Source organism: Apteryx rowi, unplaced genomic scaffold (genome assembly GCF_003343035.1).
Source record: "Apteryx rowi isolate R43461 unplaced genomic scaffold, aptRow1 scaffold_151, whole genome shotgun sequence".
Taxonomy (NCBI): domain Eukaryota; kingdom Metazoa; phylum Chordata; class Aves; order Apterygiformes; family Apterygidae; genus Apteryx; species Apteryx rowi.
In genome coordinates this window covers 966,056-986,863 of record NW_020447764.1, presented here as the reverse complement: position 1 = coordinate 986,863, position 20,808 = coordinate 966,056, and the positions used below count along the sequence as shown (strand labels likewise).

Here is a 20,808-nt window from a genome sequence, read left to right as displayed (position 1 = left end):
ATTACAACACAAGCCCTGAAGTGGCATGCAAAGGAAGTTCCTGCTCTGTCCTGATGCAGTTCAAGCCTTGAACACCATCTTCCCACATCAAGGTGAATCTTTTGACAGTCACTGGACCTGCTCCACAACATGGAAATAATGCATACTCATTTAACTAGTGATCACTGTGATCCACAGAGATCACAGGTTAAAACAAGATGAGATCAGAATTCATTCAGTTAATTCTTCACTGAACACCCTAGCTACTGGATTCCTGGCCATTTCTGGAACTAGTATGCTTATTCAAAGTTTTACCTGTCCCAAACAAAATAAGCTCATTAAGTCTGAAATCCTGTGAAGACTTAACTGGAATTCCATTCCCTCCCAACTCTAGTCTAGTTAGTTTTACAGACATCCATTTCTGTGAGTGGCAGCTAACAAATATTTCTTGTCATCTACAACTGCAGGTCAATCTAACACTACATTATATGCTCAAAAAAAAACATTCAAGACTTTGAAGAACATGTCTGACTCCTTAAGCAAGGATTGTAGTGATTCTGGCTATAGTGGCCAGCCTTTACAAGCTGCCCCTAAAATTCCCTTAAAATGGTATTTTTACTGTACAAAACCAACAAACAAAAACTCTTAATTCCACTAACAGCTTAAGCCAACACAACTCCACTCTCCCTGCAGCTGCTTCTTCCTATTCCTGATCAAGCAGGAGTGTCTGCGAAGGCAGGCAGCGGACATATCCATAAAAAAACACTAACCTATCCTTTACAATTAGGTTTATGCCAGATCTGCTATCCAATTCCACTTCCCACATGAACACTTGTGCCATCAAAAAAGAGTGGTGCAGAAGCAAGAATGAACAGCTGGGAAGAGGGGCAGGATCATCTTTGAGCACGAGCACCACTTCAACTGTTTCAGCTATGGCATTAATGCATACTCAGATCTACTACACTGTTAGTATCACACTCCTTTCTCCCCTGTATACCCTTGAACTCTTGTCAGTCCTTTTGTAAGGCTAAAGGTAAACAGTACTGTTTAAATAACAGGACTACCAAAGACAGGCCACATATACACACCCAGGCTACCATTGTGAGTTGGAACAAGTCTAACTGTTGGAAAAACATTCTAATAAGGATATTGGAATTGTCTGCATAAGAACTCTAATTCAGCAGAAATTGTTTCTTGCTCTGGTAGGCTACCATAAATGCAAGCTATATGCCTGGTTTTACCAAGTCTGTCTCCTACAGCTCCCTTTCTTCCAACTACCTTCCAGATAAAGGCACAGCTTGCATCACACTGGCTGTTGGGCAAGTTCTCTCCACTGAGGTTTCTGTCACAGAGTAGTATATGCATTTGCTTTTAAACCATCCTCCTACTGCAAAAGGATTCAGAATGCATCACAGGCCAGACTATTTTGAGACGACAACACTGCTGGAGCTACTGCTTCCTTGAAGATAGCCAATACTGCTTCCCTAAAGATAGCTAATAAAGCAGTCTTGAAACCAACAGAACACTATGGCCTTATTACAACTTGCATTTGTTTCTACAACTTCATACAGCCTTTCTACAACTCTATGCTAAAAGCACAGAGACTCATCAGTTCAACTTCTGCTTTAATAAGCTACCACTTATATAGAGACATTAAAACAGTTCATTTTACTTTGCGGTTCCCAACTCAAAATCTAGTGTCCACATGACCTACCCCCCCCCCAAAAAAAAGCTGTTTTAGTAATTAAAGCTCTGTAGCTGCCATACTTAAACTTTATTTCTGAGTATTCCATATGAAACACTAACACAAACATTCAAACCTCTCCCTTGCAATGAAGTAGGCATATTTACAGAATACAAGCATAAGAGCTAATAAAAGTGAAGTGTATTTCCTGATCTTCAGTTCACCTTGATGTTCTTCATTTAACACACTTACAAGGAAATACTATTGCAAGTCTCAAGTAAGTCAGTTCTACATTAAAAGGATCACTGTACATGGAAAGCTTCTCTGGAACCTTTCATTACAGAGGGAGCATTTACCTTGTGTCATATTATGCCTATAGAGGCAGGATCAGCAGAGTCACTGAAGAGTTTGGTCACGCTGATTGTCTCCCCATAATGCTAGCTGAGCTTTGTCTACTGAAAATGGTGTTAAATTCAACACAACCTCCACAACTCAAGAATCCTGCTCTTCAGACTAGCCTGCACAGAACAAAATTAGTTGATGCAATGCTCAGCTGACAGCCATCATGTGACACTCAGAAAGGGTTTTACTTTTAGGAAGCATAATATCATCCAAAAAAATTAGACTTAAATGAGACTCCAAACTTGCAAATGCTTCATAGTTTGTCATGCTTAATTACTGCCTCCTTTTCTTTTTTGGTATTCTTTATATAACCTACAAAGGTTAAATGGAAACAAAGGAACAAAGGAAAAATGTAGTACTACTTAGGTGCTTCCAATCCTATTCCTCTACCCCCTCCCCCACACCGCAACACACATCCCCTGTAGGCTATATCTGCAACTAATATGGACTACTTACAGTAGCTCTCAAGTCCCCAGTCGGCTCTTATATAACTAGACTCCACCTCACCATATTACTTATGTAACACATATTAAGTAGCGTCTATTATACAGGAGGCTGCTATATTAGTCATATACCCAGTAACTTTCATACCAGTAGTTCTCACAATACATTCAAAAATTCAAGGTTTGTCTCCTATTACACTATTAGTGAAGAAATTCACACCTATCTGTGGGCCTACTGAGAACAGACAAAGTTCTATGAAAGACTTTAAACAGAACAAAGCACTAAGTTTAAAATATCAGCAATTTTAAATTGTTTGTTGGACTCGCTGCAATAGCTAGTTACACCCTACCATACAAGAACAAGGCATGGGAACAGGCACTGAATTGCCTCAGAGACAAAAATAAAAACAACCAGAACAGTAACACAAATCGCATACCTTAAGAAAAAAAAAATGATAGGATTTGCTTGCATTTTTCATTCCCACTTATCAGAATATAGGCAGACTCAAAATACATCTGTCCAACTCCCCACCCACCCAGACTTGAGTGACAAGTTCATTTTCCTATGAACCTCAGAAAAGGTAATACAAGGGACATCTTCAGAATATTTGCATACCAAAGTTATTTTTCATTAAGTACATACTTGAATTCCTGCGTTAAAGAGACAGGCCATCTGCAGCCTTTGTACTATGTGCCACACTACCCTACGAAAAAGCTGCTCAACTCCTAACATGGGAGGCAACAACACACACGTAAAAGAATACTGATTCAGTTTTTCATACAGAAATTCCACTCACATAGAATAATGCCATTAATAGCTTTCAGCTTTTTCCTTAGTTTATCCCTCCCCCCCCGTGTACCCCCAGCAAAGTAACATTTAAAATACAACAAGGTCCCACTCAGAAGAACAACTCTGCATACAGTCTGTACATTTTCCTCAGCTGTTTTAATGAGATCATTTAAACATCATTTAAACTGAACTTTCAGTAAAGTTAGCCCGAGGAAGCCGACTTCCATATAAGTAAGTGCTCTTTTACATGAGAGGCGGGAAGCCGAGAGAGAAAACTGAAGTGGAGTTTGCGTTAGTAAAAGCGGCAGCCGCCAAGGCCGCGCGCGGGAGCCGCGCAATGCTGCCTCCGCGCTCGGGCAGAGCGGGCAGGCGCCCAGAGGAAACTTTCCCTTGCCGTGGGTAAAGCCTTACGCAGGGAGGGGGCGGAATGGAAAGCTTCCCCCAAGAGCAGCTACACCCTGGAGATGGGTGGAGAGAGGAGAGAAGCGAGAACCTTCCTCAGCGGCAGCTACACCCTCGTGCATAAGGTTAATGGGGGAAGGGAAGAAGGAATCAACGCGGCAACGACCGTATTGTGCAGGGAGGGGGAGGGGAAGGGAAGCACGGACTCTCCCGGGCGGCAGCAGCCGCCGCCGCCGCCTCAGCCAGCTTGGTCTGCAGCCAAACCCCGCAAGAATGCAACGCGGTCACATGACCTCCGGCGGACGTGCAACTCCCTTCCCTCTCCAGGGAGACCCTGCGCCATCTTGTACTGACGCAGTTACAAATGCGGACGCAGGTTACTCCTCTCTCGCTCTTTCCCCGCTCCTCTCCTCACAGCCCCAGCATTATTTGAAAAGGGGAAGCCACGGCCTCTTCCTGCTTTCCTTTTCACGAGGTCTTCAGGGATGCCCTGCCCGTGAAGTCCTCCCTCGCGCTGGGATCATGGCGCCCGTTTTCTCCCTTTGCACCAGCCTCCCCCTACAGCTCCCCAACCCTGCCCAGCCGCGGCTGCCCCTGCTGCAGGATGATGTCAGCACCAGCCAATCAGAGCGCGCCGGAGCAGCCCAGCCAGCCCGGCTATTGGCTTCCGCAGAGCTCCCTCCCCGCTCCTGACTCAGTCCCCGCCGCGGTTCGCTGCGGAAACGCGGCCAAGGCAGAAGTGGGGGGAGGGGAATAGGAGGGGAAGAAAAAAAAAAAACCTACACAAAAAAACCGACAACCAAACCCACCAAGACGCCAGCCGCCATTTCGCGCAACAACAGGCAGAACCCGAGCGAGCAGCCCCAGCCAAGCGCCCTAAGGAGAGAGAGAAAGAGAGAAACAGAGACACACGCACAGAAGAGTTAGACAGGAAAAAATACCCATAGACTCCGCCATGATCACAAGACGTTTAATCACCCCCCTCCTCCCTCAGACTCAATGCCCCATTACAGCCGCCTCCTCTGCGTCCAACCAGCTAGCAGATCCCTTCACCTCGGCTCCCTCCTGCCGCAGCAGTAGCTGTTTAGAGCCCCAAACTCTCTCTGCCCAAGGTGTGGGGGGAGGCTAGTCTATGGCGCTGCTGCTAACTGCTTCTCCAGTCACCCGATTGTGGCGGCTCCATCGAGGCAGGGTAGGAGCTGCCAGCCCAGCTTTTATCTGGTGCCCCGAGTTTGCGCACTGAAGGAGGCTCGCTCAGCCCCTGGTGGGCGTCGAATGAAACCCCAGCCGCCGCCTCCCCTCCCTCAATCAGCCGTATGGCTGGAGGGGCTGAAGCCGGGCAGGGAATGCAGGGCGGCGTGCGGGCAGAACAGGAGCAGGGAGGGGATATGGGGAAAGGCACGGCAGCTCGGGATAAACAGAAGCGGCTGCGTCGGTCCCGAAAGGCGGAATGAGCCTCTTGCTTTGCCAGCTCTCAGTGGTCCAGATAAAAGCAGTCCATACCTGCTCTCCCTGTAAGTGCCATTCCCTAAAGGAGGAACTAGACTCATTCACTGCTCCTCTCGTTCCCTGGAGAAAAGAAACGCCTTCAGCTAGCGTTGTTTCACGCTATCACTCGCTTTAAAGGGGAAAAAAAAAGAAAAAACTCTTTCCTTTTTTCCCACTTGCCTGCTATGACCCTTATACGCTCCGGGGAAGATTCTCGGCCTCAAGCGTCTCCTGACAGGACAGATTCAGTCAGACCCTCCATGTCGCCCTGAATAGGACTCAGTCAAACCTCCCGCTCCCTCCCCTCTTTCGTTCGCCCCCCTCCTTCCCCGCCCTGAAGTAAGTTCCTCTGTGGGATCCAGCGAGTCCGTCCGACTGTCCGTATACTTCGTCGCGAAAATTTACTCCTCGGGTTGAGATTTAAAAAGGTGTGTTGAGAGTAATGACGGACGTGAGGAGGAAGCCGGGGAGGGGAGGCGGGAGGAGAGGACAGACGCGAAGCGTCTCTGCCTCGGAAGATGCAGTTCTGAGTCAGACATCCTCCCGCTCGCGTCGAGGCTCCCACAAGAGAGCCTGGGACGGAGCCCCCGCCCCTCCCCCGCAGCCTGCGCCTCCAGAGCTGCGGATCGCCCCCGACAGCAGCCTGGGCAGCACCCGCCTCACCTCCGCTGCCCCACTTCCCTGCCCAGCCACTGCTGCAGTCTGGGCTCTCGGGACCCGAGGCATTTACTGTAATGAGCGAAGAGCTTTTGTAAAATGGACACTGAGGGCTCGGCGGGCGCAGACTGCGCTCCAGCCCACAAGCAAAATGGCGGCTGTTTGGCTTCGCCTTGGTAACCCTGCCCCTGCCAGGCGGGGCGGGTGAGCCCCGTGCAGTGGGAGGGAGGGGAGAGCGGACGCCATTTTCCCAGAGAGAGGCAGTGACATAGAAGGGAGCGTAGGAGGCTGAAAGGAGGGAGACACGGGAGCAGCGGCGGCAGCGGGGTTTGTACACAGGTCTCAAGGCAAAGGCGCTTCCTAGCTGGTCCCTGTAGGGTTCTGTGCATTGAGCTAGTTTTGGGGGGAGGGGGGGTCTCCTCTTTCCTTTTTTTCCCTTTTCTTTCTTCTAGCAGGGTCTGCTGAGGGTTGAGTCCTGCCTAGGGTAGGGGTATCCGCAGTGGGGCTGTTGCATTGTTTTGGTTGGGATAGAAAAGGGGCTCAGCTGAGGGGTCCTGCTGCCTGGCCTGTGACCATTACAGGTGAGTCTCTGGTTATTGCTAATGTATTCTGCTGTGGGTGCTTTGGGGAAGGGGGTGCCAAAAAGGGACTGAAATGTGACGGGGAACGTTTCATTATCATCTTTTAGAGTATGACTCCCTCCCCCCTGAAATGTGTTCAAATTCTGTTTAAGTTGTCTTGAATTTCTTTCTCATTTTGTAGGGTTTGGATAAAAAATGGCAGGGTGTCGCTGTATCTTGTGAATATGGCGGGTTACTGTAACTAGAGGAGCTGAGGAGAATTTTTTGGCAGTTATGCCAGATTTATGCATTATGCTTGGAAAAAGAGCCAGAAGAAGCTATTATGTGACAACATACCCTTCCTTGGACTCGAGGTTTTAAGAACGGGTTTGTGTGTTGTTGGGACTGCGTTTTGAGTTTTACGAAGCTTAGGGAAATCTATTCTGTTCCTCCATCCCGTATATTTTTGCTTTGTGGTACTAAAATGGCTCATTATAGGCCTAATCTCTCTGCTTTCCACACCCCCGCCTCCTTTCCTCCCTGTCTGCTAATATCTCTGCTTCGTAGTGTAACCTGGACAAACGGCAAAGAGTCTAAAAGTGTTTCTGTGCCAATTTAAAAAGGGATCATTCTCCCCACCCCCTGTCTTGAGGTTGTAAGTAGTTATATTGGTGCATCCCTTTCTTGTTTTAGCCTCTGTAGCCAGTGTTTCTTGGGTGGCATATCTTCATCTTTTTCTTTAAAAAAAAATTGGTGGAGCAGACCCTATTGCTGCAGACATAGGGGAGGAGAAACAAACGGTTCACTGTGTAGTACTAAATAGGGTAGAGAAACATAATATAGCCTGATTATAAAGGTCCTGTATTCCCCCATACTCAGCCATTAGGGAATATGCGGTGGCTAAAAGCCCTGAGGTCTCTAAAATGACATATACTACGTTATTAAAGGCAAAACTTCAGTACTTCATCTGGATTTAAGAATGTTTTAGTCTGTTTATTTACATTATTTTAGAGGAATTAATAACGAAACGTTTTTGTTATTCAAGGCTCAGATCAGAGAAAAGAAAGAGATATCTTTGGCTGTACTTATAATACACAATTATTTGGTTATAAACGCCATACTTCTAAAGTTACTTTTTTAAAAATGTGGAGCAAATTTTTTAATTTCCCTCTTTTGTCCTTTAGAGATTCTAAAAATGGCGGCCTCAGGCTGATGTTGTGGTAATCTAATCAGCTCGGGTCCTCCACACCCCATGCAGTGCGTTTGTCTGCAGCATATTACAGTCTTATTATGTTTAAATGAAAAGACCGTTTCGTTCAAATAACATACAAAACATATCTTGACTTTACTGCGATTTAAAAATGCTGTGTTCCAGCTGATTAATTTTATTGGTTATGTGTGTGAAAGGCAAGTGAACGAGACCACTCTTGTCGGGGAAAAGGGGGGTAGAAAGAGGCAACAGACTCGAGCAGCTTCTTTGAGGGGTGTGTATAGGTTTCTGTAAGGTGATATGTATGTCGGTTTAATAATTTGGAAAACCTGCATTTATGGTAAATATGTTCGTCTGTATGCAACTCCATCCTATTATTAATATAAAAGCAGTAATATTTATCGAAATAAGGAGAGGATTAAGATCATTAAAGCAGCCAGCTAAATTCTTTGTGGAATCACATTTGTGAATGTCACGTTCATCTTCCAGGAAATACCTTTGCTGGCTATCAGGTAGTAATTCCATGTATTCATAGTTTGGGAATACTAGAATAACATAATACTTAGGGAAATAATTCAGGCAAGATTATTACCTGTTACTTTATTAGGATGAAGAATTTCTTCTGCCACATTATAATCCTGGTATTAGACTTTTTTTTTCTTTATATTGTGATATAGAACATAAATTAAATTGTATATGTGGTAACGCAAATACTGAGTGAAAGTGCAGTTCCTCATCTCTAATTCTTTTCCTAAATGAAATATGAACCTTTTAGTATCACCACTATAAATATGCTTGGGTGGGGGTAGGGAGGTCACAAGGATTTATTATTTGGTAGTTGGTGTAGTGTGCTCTGATACAAGCAGCAGACACTGTAAACTGTATGTTTAAACAAAAAAAGGAAAGAAATTCATATTTCTTTATTTCTTTCTCCATCCTTTTCTCTGTCTCTTTCCTTTTTTCTTTTTTTTTAGTCTATCTTTAATCTTGTCCTTGGTTTAATGAGGTATAAATTTCTATTCTAGTATAGCTTTGGAACCTTCTGGATTTAAACAATCAAAAGTGAAGTACTGAAATGGCAAATCTGTCTTCAGTCGTGAAGAACTTTAATTTAGATGCCTTTCATGTATTTAGAAGTATTGATGTGTGGTTTAAGGTATACCTGAAGTTGAACAACAAGATGATAAGACTTTTAGAGTGTTGTTAATGCATGCCTTTCGTGTGTTTTGAGGCCAAAGGCTGAGTGATTTCAACCACCAAGTGATGCATTAATGGTCCAGTAATGCATGCTCCCATCATACCTTCATTATATTGTAGGGATTTCATTTTTGCATAAGCCATGTCTTTACTGTATATTTATTAAAAAGAAGATAAATGGGTTTCTGAAGGGTAAACATATGGGCCTTTTTAGAAACCTTTTGCCTTTCCCTTCCACCTCTCTAGCTTTAAGGCTCCTGTTCTGGTGAATGATTTTTTTTTAACATTACAATTTAGAGGGCTGCATGGCCCCTGTTAATGTCTGCCTTCATGGCCTCAGTCATGTTCTTGGGCAGGCTTCTGATTCAAGATTAGGCTCAAAAGAAACAAGTTTGCTTACCAAAAAGTGTTCTCAAAAAAAGAAAATTGATATACATACTAAAATTTTCTGTCTTATCTTAGAGGTTGCAGATTTTATGCACTAAGACCCTTTTGGGAATTGGGAGATTTTCCAGAGATTTCCTGTATGAGTTTGAGTGAGTCACTTTACCCTTTGTGACTCAGTTTCTCCATTTGTAAAGTAGATCGCAGATCTGTTTTAAGGAGACGATATTACTAAGGAAATACTAGCCTTTTTTTTAAGCAGTGAATTACTTTGGTGTCAATTGTTGCAGTAAAGTCTATTCATGAAAATGAAATAATCTTTTTCCAAACCCCTCCCCCCTCCAACAACCTACTAACAAAGCTACTTAGAAGAGATAAGGTTTGAAATCACAATTTCTTTTTTTAAAGAAACATTTCCGATTTACAAACATTATGTGTTACAAATGCCATTTTCTAAATTTAAAAAAAAAATCTGGACTTTAGTCCTAAAGCCATTTATGTATCTTTGAGCTGTTCAGATCTGAAGGAAAGATCTGCTTACCTGTCATAGCTGAATGCCTTTTGGGAGGTTTTTTTGGCCATCTGGGAAACTTTGGAGGCAAAATAATACTGCTTTTTTTTTTCCTTAACTGTAAAGAAAATTTCTCCTAGTATCAAGATTCAGATTATTGTTAGGGATTACATTACTTCATATCTGTAGTTCAGTTTCAATACACACAACTGGGTTAATATTCTGTTGGAAAGCAACAGGAATACAGAAGTTGGTGTCAAATTGAAGGTTTTAGCGTATCTCCAGGCCTGATCTCTGTATGATTTAAGGACAGTCTTAATATTACATTCATGCTAATACAAACTTCAGTATGCCTATTTGTGGGACTTAGTTAAGGAGTAGGGTAAGTAATTGTAGAATTGTGCAATTGTTCTTAATAGATTAATGTAAACGAAGGCTTAATTAGAGTATTTTGCTGTTTCCATGAAACATTCTAACAAAATTGAATGAGGGCCAGATCACTGGAGATGTAAAATAAAAGCCAGTTCAGACTTCTGGAGAGATCCTAAGAAAGTTCATCTGTGTTATACATCTGTCACAGATATACATGTGTATTTGTGAATCTCTCTCAAAAGCAAGTTTTGTTGGTCTGTGTTTTTGGAACAGGTACTGTGTTTAAATATTTCCATCATACAAATAGTAGTTTTGATTTATTGCTGAGAATGAAACTTAATCTTTTTGTATAGAGCTGCCTTACTTGTTTCAGCATCTGTAGAATATGTATTAAGGAGGAAAAAAAAGAAGAATTTTTTTTTTTTTATAATCCAGCATTTGAAAGAATAAAATGTTAATTGCATTAGGCTGTTGAATGGTGTAAGATGAATGTTTCTAATTACATCAGTGTTCGCATAGTTCTGTGTTCCTGTTCTTACTAACCAAAAATCTTACCCGCAGAAGTTAATCTAATCTCTTTCAGGATCCAAAATTCTGCTCATGACCTTCATACTACAAAAAATGCTGTTATAATCACTTTCAAAGGCTAAACTATTGTTACCTTTAAGGCATAACAAACAAGTTTATTTAAAAAAAAAAAGTCAAGGTTTCATATACTTGTTAGCAGGTACTGAAATTATTTTTTATTTCCTTTTACAAATCTTATATATTGATTTGCTGTTAATGAAAGTGGAGAGATTCTAAGCTCTGCAGGTTGTTACAAAATCTTAATAACTGAGGTTATCTGTAAACCTTTGAAGATAGTTCTGTACAAAGTATTTTTTTTAACATTTAATTTTTTAAATTAAAATATCTGGTATGAACTGTGGTAAATCAGTGTCCACTAAAGTTGTGTGTTTTGAAAGTACAAATGAAGAATAAGTTGAAGTAGCACAGAGGTTACATCCTGTGCAAGTAAAATGTGTTTGTTAATGTTTTGCGTATTTTATTGAGAGCTATCTTTCCTTTCATGTGAGACTTCATATGCTGTTTAGATTGGGACAAAGTGTTGTAAAACTTACGAGACTTGTAAGGGACCAGAAGTTTTGCAGATCAGGCTCAATATGTGAAAGCCAAAATAGTATTTAAGTTAGTATTTTCAAAAGGTGCAGGTATTAAAATGTCACAGCATAGATTCAGGTTTAGAAAAGCTTCCCCCCTCCCCCCCCCCCTTCTCCTCATGCATAGTAATGTTTTATGTCTTTCTTTGTGCCATCATAGAATCTAGGTTATCAGTCACTTTTATATCGTTATCTGAATAATAAATTACCTTCAAGTTCAAGGAGAAGATATGAGTAGGTTTTAATGATATTTCTGTACTTAGATTATAGCTCATATGTTTTAAATTGCAATATATTGTCTTTCATGGTGTGTGATCCTCTTATTTTGCCCAGAGTAGACAAAATGAGCTAACTCGTGATTAGTATGGTTATAATGGGACTGTGTTTAAAACTATATCACAAGACAGCTGATATTCAAAGTCTAGACAGTTAATCCTGTCTTAATTGTTGATTTAAAGAAACTTTTCCAGTGAGAAATGTTTTTAGTAGGTACTGCTTAAACTGAAGGTGAAGGCCTAAGCTGCTGCAATTCTTATTTAAAGTGTTTTGGGGAAGGTACAGAGAGATCACACCTTCATTTGGTTTCTGAAGGTATGGTTTTAGAACTGGGAAAGAAACATGAAGAATAGGTGGGGGGGGTTGTTGTTGTTGGGTTTTTTTAAGAACTTTAATTAAAAAAAAAAAAAAGATAATTACCTTATTGGTTATGAGGATAAGGTTCTGCCCTCAAATGCTTTACTAAGTAATATAGCTGATTCCAGTTTTCAGTTTAAGGTAGGAACACTTGATGGAAATCTTAACTCTTTAATTATGCAGTTTTTAATCCATTATAGTAACAATTAAGAAAAGTTCATTCTTTACTGTCCCTTACTTTCTACTTTCCAATCACTTACATCTTCTGCATTGGAAGTAACAAAGACAAACTCTGCATGTTTTTTCCTCTGTGTGGCAGTAGTATTGAAAGTTAAAAGTTGTATTGTGTGCTTGCATTGCTAGGCAGAAGCTTGGTTGTATTTATTCTGGGATGACATATTTCATATCTTCATTGTTACAATTAAATACATACCTAGAGCTACTTTGAAAACACAAAGAGTAAAGTTATAAATGTAGACACTCTCTAAATTTATTAAGCAAATCAGTTTATTTTTGGATGAAAGTTGCAATTGAAAATAAGTGTTTTCTGTTTGTTTTGAAAGTAGGAAATATCTTTGGTTTTACATATATGTATTTTCTGTGTCTGTGCTATCATTGAACATAATGCAGTCCCCTCCATTTGTTCCCTCCTCCTCTCTTGCTCTCCTGTCCATCCACAAAATCTTAGTAAAGAACATCGAAATGTTACCAAGTTGTTAGCAAGAAATGTAGTCTATGTTGAACTGCAGTTAAAATTATGTGGAAGAGATCTTCTAACTGCTGGACGGAGTAAAGATTTCTATTTGAAAGATTGCAACTTTCTACTTTCCTGTGTTTAGATTCTGGTGCACAAGTGTAACAATTAGGTGAATGTCTGCAAATTTATATGAGTAAAAGTGGAAGCGCTATTGTGCTATTCTTGCAAGTCAAATGCCACTGATAAGACAGGGGAACTATGTTTTTTTGGAAACTACCTAAGTAAAAGCATGTCAAAATTGATCTTCTGGCTAAACTAATTTCTAACTTTGAGTAAATCTGAACTATTTACTTCTTGTGTAGTAGGTATCTAGTAATTACAGTAGTCTTCTACATCTCATTATGCGGCATGGAAAAGTCCCTTAAATTAATTGTTTTACTTGATCTCAAGAAGGCAGCAAAATGTTTGGTTTGTTGAAACATATAACTATTAAATACGTGTATTTGTAGCTGCTTATTTCTCAAAAAAGGCCCACTTCTTCCTTTAGAGGAATACCAGGCTTTAAAATTAGAACCTTACAGTGACTGAATCACCATTAAATTGTTAAATTCAATAAAAAAATTACTTAGCTCTTCCAGTTGTAGACACAGCTTACTGAGCATTTTTATGGAATGTTGACTGTATATACTTGCAGAAATGCTTTATGTTTTGAAATGTTTGTTAGAAATAATAATGTTATGGTAACAGGTATAAATAAGATTCTCTTGGAGAATATTTGGTAAGTCACATACACAAAATGCCTGTAAGTTTAATCAACAGTTATTTGCCACCTCACATTAGATAGAGAGAAAATGTTTGCAATGAAACAACTGATGAGAAGAATGACTTAAAAACAAGATCTGTTTGCCAGACAACTGGTTAGTTAATTAGTTTTCTTAACACTTGAATTTGTATTTAAAGGAATTTTATATTTTGACGGTGGTGTAACACATTAATATTAGATAGCTGAGATTCTACTTATTAGTACTTCTGCAAATTATATGGCAGTATTGCCATCAAAAAGTCATCTTTTCTCTCATGTTTCTTCACGTTCTGTGCTTGTCTTGTATTTTACAATTCCCTGATTCTCACCTTATATAATATTGTTAATAGTGGTATAGATAGGCCTTTGATCTGTGTGTGGTTTATTTTAAGAAGCATGTCAGGAATTTTTTCCCCCCCCTCTACTTTTTAGGTTATTAGTAATCATAGCTAGTGACATCAAGTGATTGGCAGTTAGTTTCTGCTTTTTTGTTGGTTTTTGTAAATATCAAAACTAAAATCAAAAAGCATAGTATTTTCTGTATTTCTATCTGCAATAAACTAATTCTTGCTCATTCTCTAGCTGCATTTACCTTTATTTCCCCTCTACCACTTATTCTTTTTCTCTTCCTAGTCCCATATTTTGTCTCACTTCCACTGAGAGAAGAAAAGGAGTGAAGAGAGAGAAGAGGTAAGGGGAAATCTTTCATATGTTTAATGGCCTGGCGTAAATATCTGAGGGGGAGAGATGACTTTCCATCACTACTTCAAGAATACACAAGAAGAGCACTCTTGGACCAGATAGTAAAGGAGAGAGAGCCTGCAGCTGGTGGAAACTGGTTCTCCTGTATGGCAGAAACTGTTGCTAGCTGATAAACTGATGCCAGGTTCATACTGTTATGGGCAGCTTCCTTTCCTCTAAGTAGAGTTGGCGTAATGCATGTAATGAGCAGGGTGTACTGAAGACTGAATAGGTGGATGATGGAAACTATCACTTCTTTTAGTGTATGAATCTTGAATACAGTGGAGGGGGCAGCTTTCTTCTTACTTGTTCTGGATTCCAAACTCCGTGCGCCAACTCATGAAGTGTGACTGTCTTACCAAACATGACCGAGGCCCTTGTTGCATGAAGAGTTCTGTATTTAATATAGCGGAATGATCATAAGAATGCTATTCAGCTCTTTGCTTCAACTTGCTACTTCTGTCTTTGTATTGGGAGTGGATTAAGAGCAAAGTAGGAAGAGGAGCATTATCCTGCAGTTGTTTGACTGTCTTATCCTTGTTTCTTAAATAAGTTGGGCTAATGATCACTGTGTTTCTGTCAGTACAACCGGTAACTTTAAAACAAAGTTTGGTTAGGAAGTTAGTATCCTTGAGACCTCTGTTCAAGTTCAATGCAAATCCTGTAAGGAGGTGGAGAAGGGCAACTGTTAGTAATGTCTTGGGAGAGGCAAGGAGAAGAAGCATGGTGATCTTGGCCATTAACTGTTCTCTGTGCTAGCAGCTGGCATGTGGGTAGCTCCAAACCAGCCATAGTAGGTACTTTTGACTGGTTGGCAGGGCATGTGGAGAAGGAGCTGAGGTCGACTAGACTACTGAAAATATGTAGGTGAGTGTGAAGGGCATAAGAGGGATTTGGGAGTGTTGTGTGTAAGGCCAAGACCTGTTAATATTGTGGTGAGGAAGATGGGGAGGAGGATATTGCTATGAGAGGGATGTAGAGAACATGGGGTCAGTGAGAACGCTTGGGCACAAACTACAAATATGCAGGAAATAAGATTTCTTGTGGAAGAAATTTTCTTCTATGTGATATAGAGAAGTTGGTTGTTAGTGGGTCCTAATTTGTGTATGGAATTTGAGTGTGCCTGTTCTGTACCTTATTTTTACCTTCTTTTCTTGTCTCAGCACAAACTTGAAATTGATTGCTAATTAGTCTGTTAGGTTACCATAGAAAGCAGCAAACAGCCAGGAGAGGTCTGAATTTAGACTCATAGTAGTTTCTAAGCCTGAATGCTTCATACTGCAACTTAAGTGGTGTAACGTTTGGGAGTTGGGTATTCCTCTCAATCTCTTAAAATCTATACCGTGGTGAAGAGTATTGGGGAAAACAGAGAAAGAACTTTGTTGTGGGTAAGATTAGTCATTTATTCATGTATTCTGCTTCTAGGTCTGATCAGAGATGTATTATCTCCTTAGACACAGGTGATAATACATATTCAGATTACTTTGACACATATAAATGTGTGCGCGTATGTGTGTGTATATATATACACACACACGTGCACACATTTATATATGTAAATCACTATTTGAATCCTATCTAGAGTATTCCATTAGAATGTCAGTTTCTCTGACTAGTGTTTTCCATATAATGTAACTGTAGTATAGGGAAGATGTGAGTGCTCAGAACATGACTAGAAAGCTAAAGTTTAGCAAAGCCTACAATTGCTTTAATAAAGGGTTTTTTTTTGTTTTTTACTTTTTCCCTTCCCCCTTCTCCTGCCCCATTTTTAAAAAAAATGAGTTCATAGGTAGGGAAGCAAAGAATGAAAACTCAGTTTGTTGGCTCCGTGATGGTTCAGGACAGTGGTTTCAACACTGGATTTGTGGACTATGACACACTTTATTGATAAGTCCATATTTACTTAGAAAGTTCTCCTATGTAGATTGTGCTAGAGCGTATGTGAATCTACTTTTCTTAGGTCAGTTCTTGTGGATTTCTTTGTGGGAGGGGTGGTTCTCAAGAGCAGAGATTAAGATTTTTTGGTTTGTAGACTTGAAGTAAGGCATGACAGGGATTGCTTTTGCTAGTGATTGCAAAATGTGTGTGTATATATATATGACGTAATGTTGGGGGTGGGGAGGAAGGAAAATCTTTAGATTGCATGTTTTTATTAAGGCAACTTATGCATAGAAGATTTTTTTAATGTTTGTCCTCTAAATTCTTTTTCCTTTTTTTGCAGTGTATGCAGTAGACCTGATTTGGGGTCTCTCAATTTTAAGGCACATGCATAATTGTCTTCCTGTGTGTTATACAGTGTATCAACCTCTCCTCTCCTTATAAAGAACTTATGTTTGAGGGGGGAAAGAAGCCACCGACACACCACATAAGCTATTTTTCCTGGTGTTCTAAGAAAATCAAACAGAATAACAACTTTTGATCATCCCTCTGTTACCTGAGATGACCTGCACAAACAAGTAACACCAAGATCAGCAGGAGTTGGTTGAGGTCTGAGAGCAGGAGTGCTGGAAGTCTCTGCATCATGCTCGCAAGACCCTGCTGAGATGGGGAACTGCAGTTAGAGTGATCCTGTGTGACTGTGGAGCCAGCCTGAGCCTATAATAACACAGATTTACTGCTGGGAGCAAATGGAAGTTGGAGTTTTAGTTTGGGCTCAGTGCTGTGTGAACACAGTTATTCTGCTTTTGTATTCAAATTGACTTGAATAGTAGTATCATGTGGTGGTTGAGCTGACAAGTCTTGCTTGACACAGATCAGGGGTGTGTGTGTGACTAATTTGTGTATTTTTTACCTTTGAATCATTTTATTTGTAAATTTGATAATTCTTCTCTACCCTTCCTCCTCTTCCTTGGTCCATACAGAAGTGGAAAGTTGACTGTGCAGATCTTAAATGTCTCAGCAGTTTGTTTATTCCAGCACCCTTCAATTGAACTCCTTCAGATTTGTACACATTCCTTAAAAAAGAATCTTAATGTTTGCACTGTATGTATTCTGATATTTAAATACTACTCCAGGAAATTGTTTTTAATATTTTGCCTGCAGTTAAAGGGGGTAAGGCAACGGATTTACCAATACTTTTAGTTTAGCAAGCGAGAGTCTCTTCTGTGTTTGTGCCTCTTCTGTACTCGGAGGGCATAAGCTCTGCTTAAATATTGGGGGAACAGCATGTTTCTCAGTAAGTTGGGAAATACAGGCTTTATCTCTTCAGAGTTTTAGGAGTTTAGGAGTGTTATTCTCAGATTTTAAATATTCACTCTATTTACTAAATATGGATGAATTATCACTTTCACTTTACAGGTTTTGTGATGTATATTTAAAGATGTATCACTTTACCTTAAGGAGAGACAATTGAAATATGTAGATAGTTTAGAAGGTTCTGGTTCTTTTTTGCTGGTATAAAGACTTTGTGAAGATGCAGAATGGACGCACGTGGTAACTTAGTATATTAATCTTTCTACAGTGACATTAGTTCTAGGACTTTGAGGCAAAGTTGCACACTTCCATGTAAAATCTAAGTAATTATTTATCTTTAGCTATCGCTTTTCTCTCCTGAAATAATCAACCAGAATTATGATTAGATTTTTCTCCCTTAAGCTCTTTCTCTACATTTAGGCAGGCCCTAATGATTCTCTCTTATATTTTAAAACTGCAGAAGCATTCTATGATGAAATCCCTGAGTTTTGAAATGTCTAAAACTTACAGCCCTTTCATTACATAGTTGTGATGTTTTGATAGATGATGACTGATAGAGACAATAAATAGAGCTTTTTCTTTTTTTTTGGGGGGGGGGGGAGGTTAAAGCATATATCTGAGTCATCCAAACAGCCTAAGAAGAATGGAAGAAAAGATCTACTCTTGTAATCCTAGTGATGTGAGAAACTTGAACTGATTTAGCAAACAACTAACTTAGATTAGTGTAGTCCTGTGTGTGTATGTGGAAAAGTGTTAGATACTGAGCTGAGAAGTATCTGATTGCACTTTTAAAGGGGCATCGATGAAATCATGAATTGCAAATTGGAAAATAAAAGTTGTACTGCACCTTCCTTTCAATTCTATTACTAAACTTTATAGTGTTTTTTTTATTTCTAACTTTTTGAATGCTTTTCCTCTTTAGTATCCATCACCTGGCAACAGGATATGGAAATAGATTTATGGGGAAGAAGAGACGAGGAACAATGACATTGACTATGTAAAAAGCTGTCAAATACGCTAAGTAGAATGGTAAAAATAGATATCTTTAGTTTTTGGTTATTACAGTGTTAGGTGTGAATGGTGGGGGGAGGTTAACTTTTTGTTGTCATACTTATGTGAGATTGTCTTGGTAAATTAATTTCTCATTAGGGCTTTTTATCATTTAAAAAGTTACCATTTGTGCTGTCACCACCTCCTGTCTTTATGGCTTTTATGAAAAATTTTGCATCCATGCACCCTATTGAGAGCTTTAGTGTTCTGATGCATACAACACAGATTCTAGCAGGCTTTCTTTTGTACTATTTCCTCTTCCCTCTCCCTTCTCAAAAATGGTAGAACATCTTGCAGAGGTGGACTACCAATGTGAGCAGGTAGTCATGTGGGTTGTAGTTTTCCTAGTACAATAGATTCTTATTGGCTTGAAAAATGTGATGCAGTATTAACAAAATAAGTGAAAGTTCTCTAATCGGATTTATATTGTTACTTTGTTTTTGAATATAAGTACTGGGAACCCAGCTTCTGACTTCATAAAATAAAATGCAAGTAAAATCAAGTGATTTTTAAATACTATTTTTCAAACTTCTTCCAAAAAAACCCAAAGAAACAAAAAGAAACCTACATGAAAAATGCCCTGGAAGAACTTGTTTGGACTCTGACACCTGGAAGATGATTGATAGCTGGTATTATGAAACCTTATTGGAGTCATCTAGGCAGTTTGGCTTGATTTCAAGTTCTTATTTCACAAATATACTCTCTACCTTGGTGATCTATCATCTGCTTGTTTCCTGAGACTGTTCTGTACAGCTTTTGATGGTCACACAGGAAACAAGTGGAAGATGGGGGGGGAGCTGAAAAAGTAGGCCTGAAGGAGTTCCCTTCAGCCAACATCTGATCATAGCAAATGTATTTTGTTTGGGTTTTTTTGACCACGTAGGATGAGGTCCAGAAATATTCATATAATTTCAGATTATTACCCATTTACCTTCTGATTCAGGAGTTAGACCCTCTATATTTATTTATTTATTTTTTCCTCTAAGTACCAGTGAAAAAGTTACTTTTTTCCCCTTTGCTGTCACACAATTGATCTTAAAAGGATGTGACGGAAAGGAAACATGTGGTCTTCGTTAGACCACAGAATAATGTTGTGTAAGTGGAATACCTCAGGGATAATATGTAACTTATTTTCCATCATTTAATGCATAAATGATGTTCTTTGTACAAAGCCACGCAGATGAAATAATTTGGGATGTATTGTGCTCTAACTTCTATTGGAGCACTGATCAGTTAAAAAGAACAGTGCTGGGACCATAAGCAAAGTAAATCAGTGGTGAAGCTTCAGATATTTTAGACTTGATGTGAATGCTAAGTCAACAAAGTTATGTGTATTCTTTAGAGAGAAAAGGAACTGCCATAGAAGATATCACACTTTAGCATTCAGCCACAAGCTGATTTATGAGTTACTTGCAAGAGGTTGATCTTGCACAAGGTAGAAGTTTTAAGCAGGTTGAACAAAAGTTGTATGCTTTTTAAGGTGAAAACCATAGTTAGGGCAAGAGAACCTTTTAAATTCCAATTAAATAAAAGCAAAAGTTTGTCAAATGCAGAAGGCTTTGTCATGTAAAAAAAATTTCTGCTGATTAGATGATAATGGAGAAAATCTGATGAACCTAGGTTAACTAAGAAATTGCCAAAATTCTTTCAGTGCTTACAGAGTCATACCACTAAAAGAATAAAGAGTCCTCCTAACAAAGTTGGCAGCATTCTGATGTTGAGATTAAGGTATGGTATATGTGCTACTTACTTAATAAAGAACTAATCTATAAACTTTGGACCAGCATATTGTGTATAGTGCCTTTTTAACTATATGACCCTGTAATAACTGGACAAACCAGTGCGGTCTTTCTAATTTTTAAATTTATGCAGCCCTTCAATAAACACCTTTCTTAAACAGTGAGTTGCGTATAATTTATTTGGATTGTAAAAAGCTTCTCCAGCATCCTTTCCTTTCTTTCCACTTCCCTTCCCCCCCATCAATTATTTTAATGAAATGCACCTATGAAAATAGTTTCACAGAGGGCTACACACTATGAGGGTGACATAGAGGGTGACACACTATGAGCGTTCTTAAAGAGTAATGGCTTGAAACAGGTGGATACTTGGAGAAATTGGAAAGTACTGTAGTGTGATACCAGATAGTATTTCATGAATCATCTAAACTTTCAAGCTTGGAAGGCTAAGCAACCACTGTAAGATGGATAAGAAAGAAAATTCCTCAGTGATAGTTACTTTCTGTTCTTAACCTTTCCATTTTTGTAATCCAAATAGAATCCAACAAAAAATACAGAGTATTTTAGTGTTGTGACAATACTTCTGGTTCTGACACGATATAAAATAATTCTCTTCCTGCATCCCAAATCTGGCATCACTGTGTTTGTTTGTTTGTTTTTCCCCAGCGGGTGTCTTGTATGCTGTCATTTTCATTAGTAGGCTGGCATAGTGTAATGG

The 20,808-nt window shown here is 39.7% G+C and overlaps 1 protein-coding gene across 8 annotated transcripts in view; it reads left to right on the top strand.

Moving 5' to 3' along the window:
• Positions 1–6,075: 6,075 nt before the first annotated feature.
• KMT2E (lysine methyltransferase 2E) overlaps positions 6,076–20,808 on the top strand; it is a 69,098-nt gene continuing 54,365 nt past the window's right edge. Inside the window, exons 1-4 of one of the 8 annotated variants that reach the window (XM_026059016.1) lie at positions 6,076–6,426; positions 14,005–14,061; positions 16,334–18,333; positions 20,006–20,082. The gene's annotated coding sequence lies outside the window, so the exon portion shown is untranslated. Of the gene's footprint in view, positions 6,427–14,004; positions 14,062–16,333; positions 20,083–20,808 lie in introns of all 8 variants that reach the window. The other 7 variants (XM_026059019.1, XM_026059021.1, XM_026059020.1 and 4 more) reach the window with 7 other exon arrangements.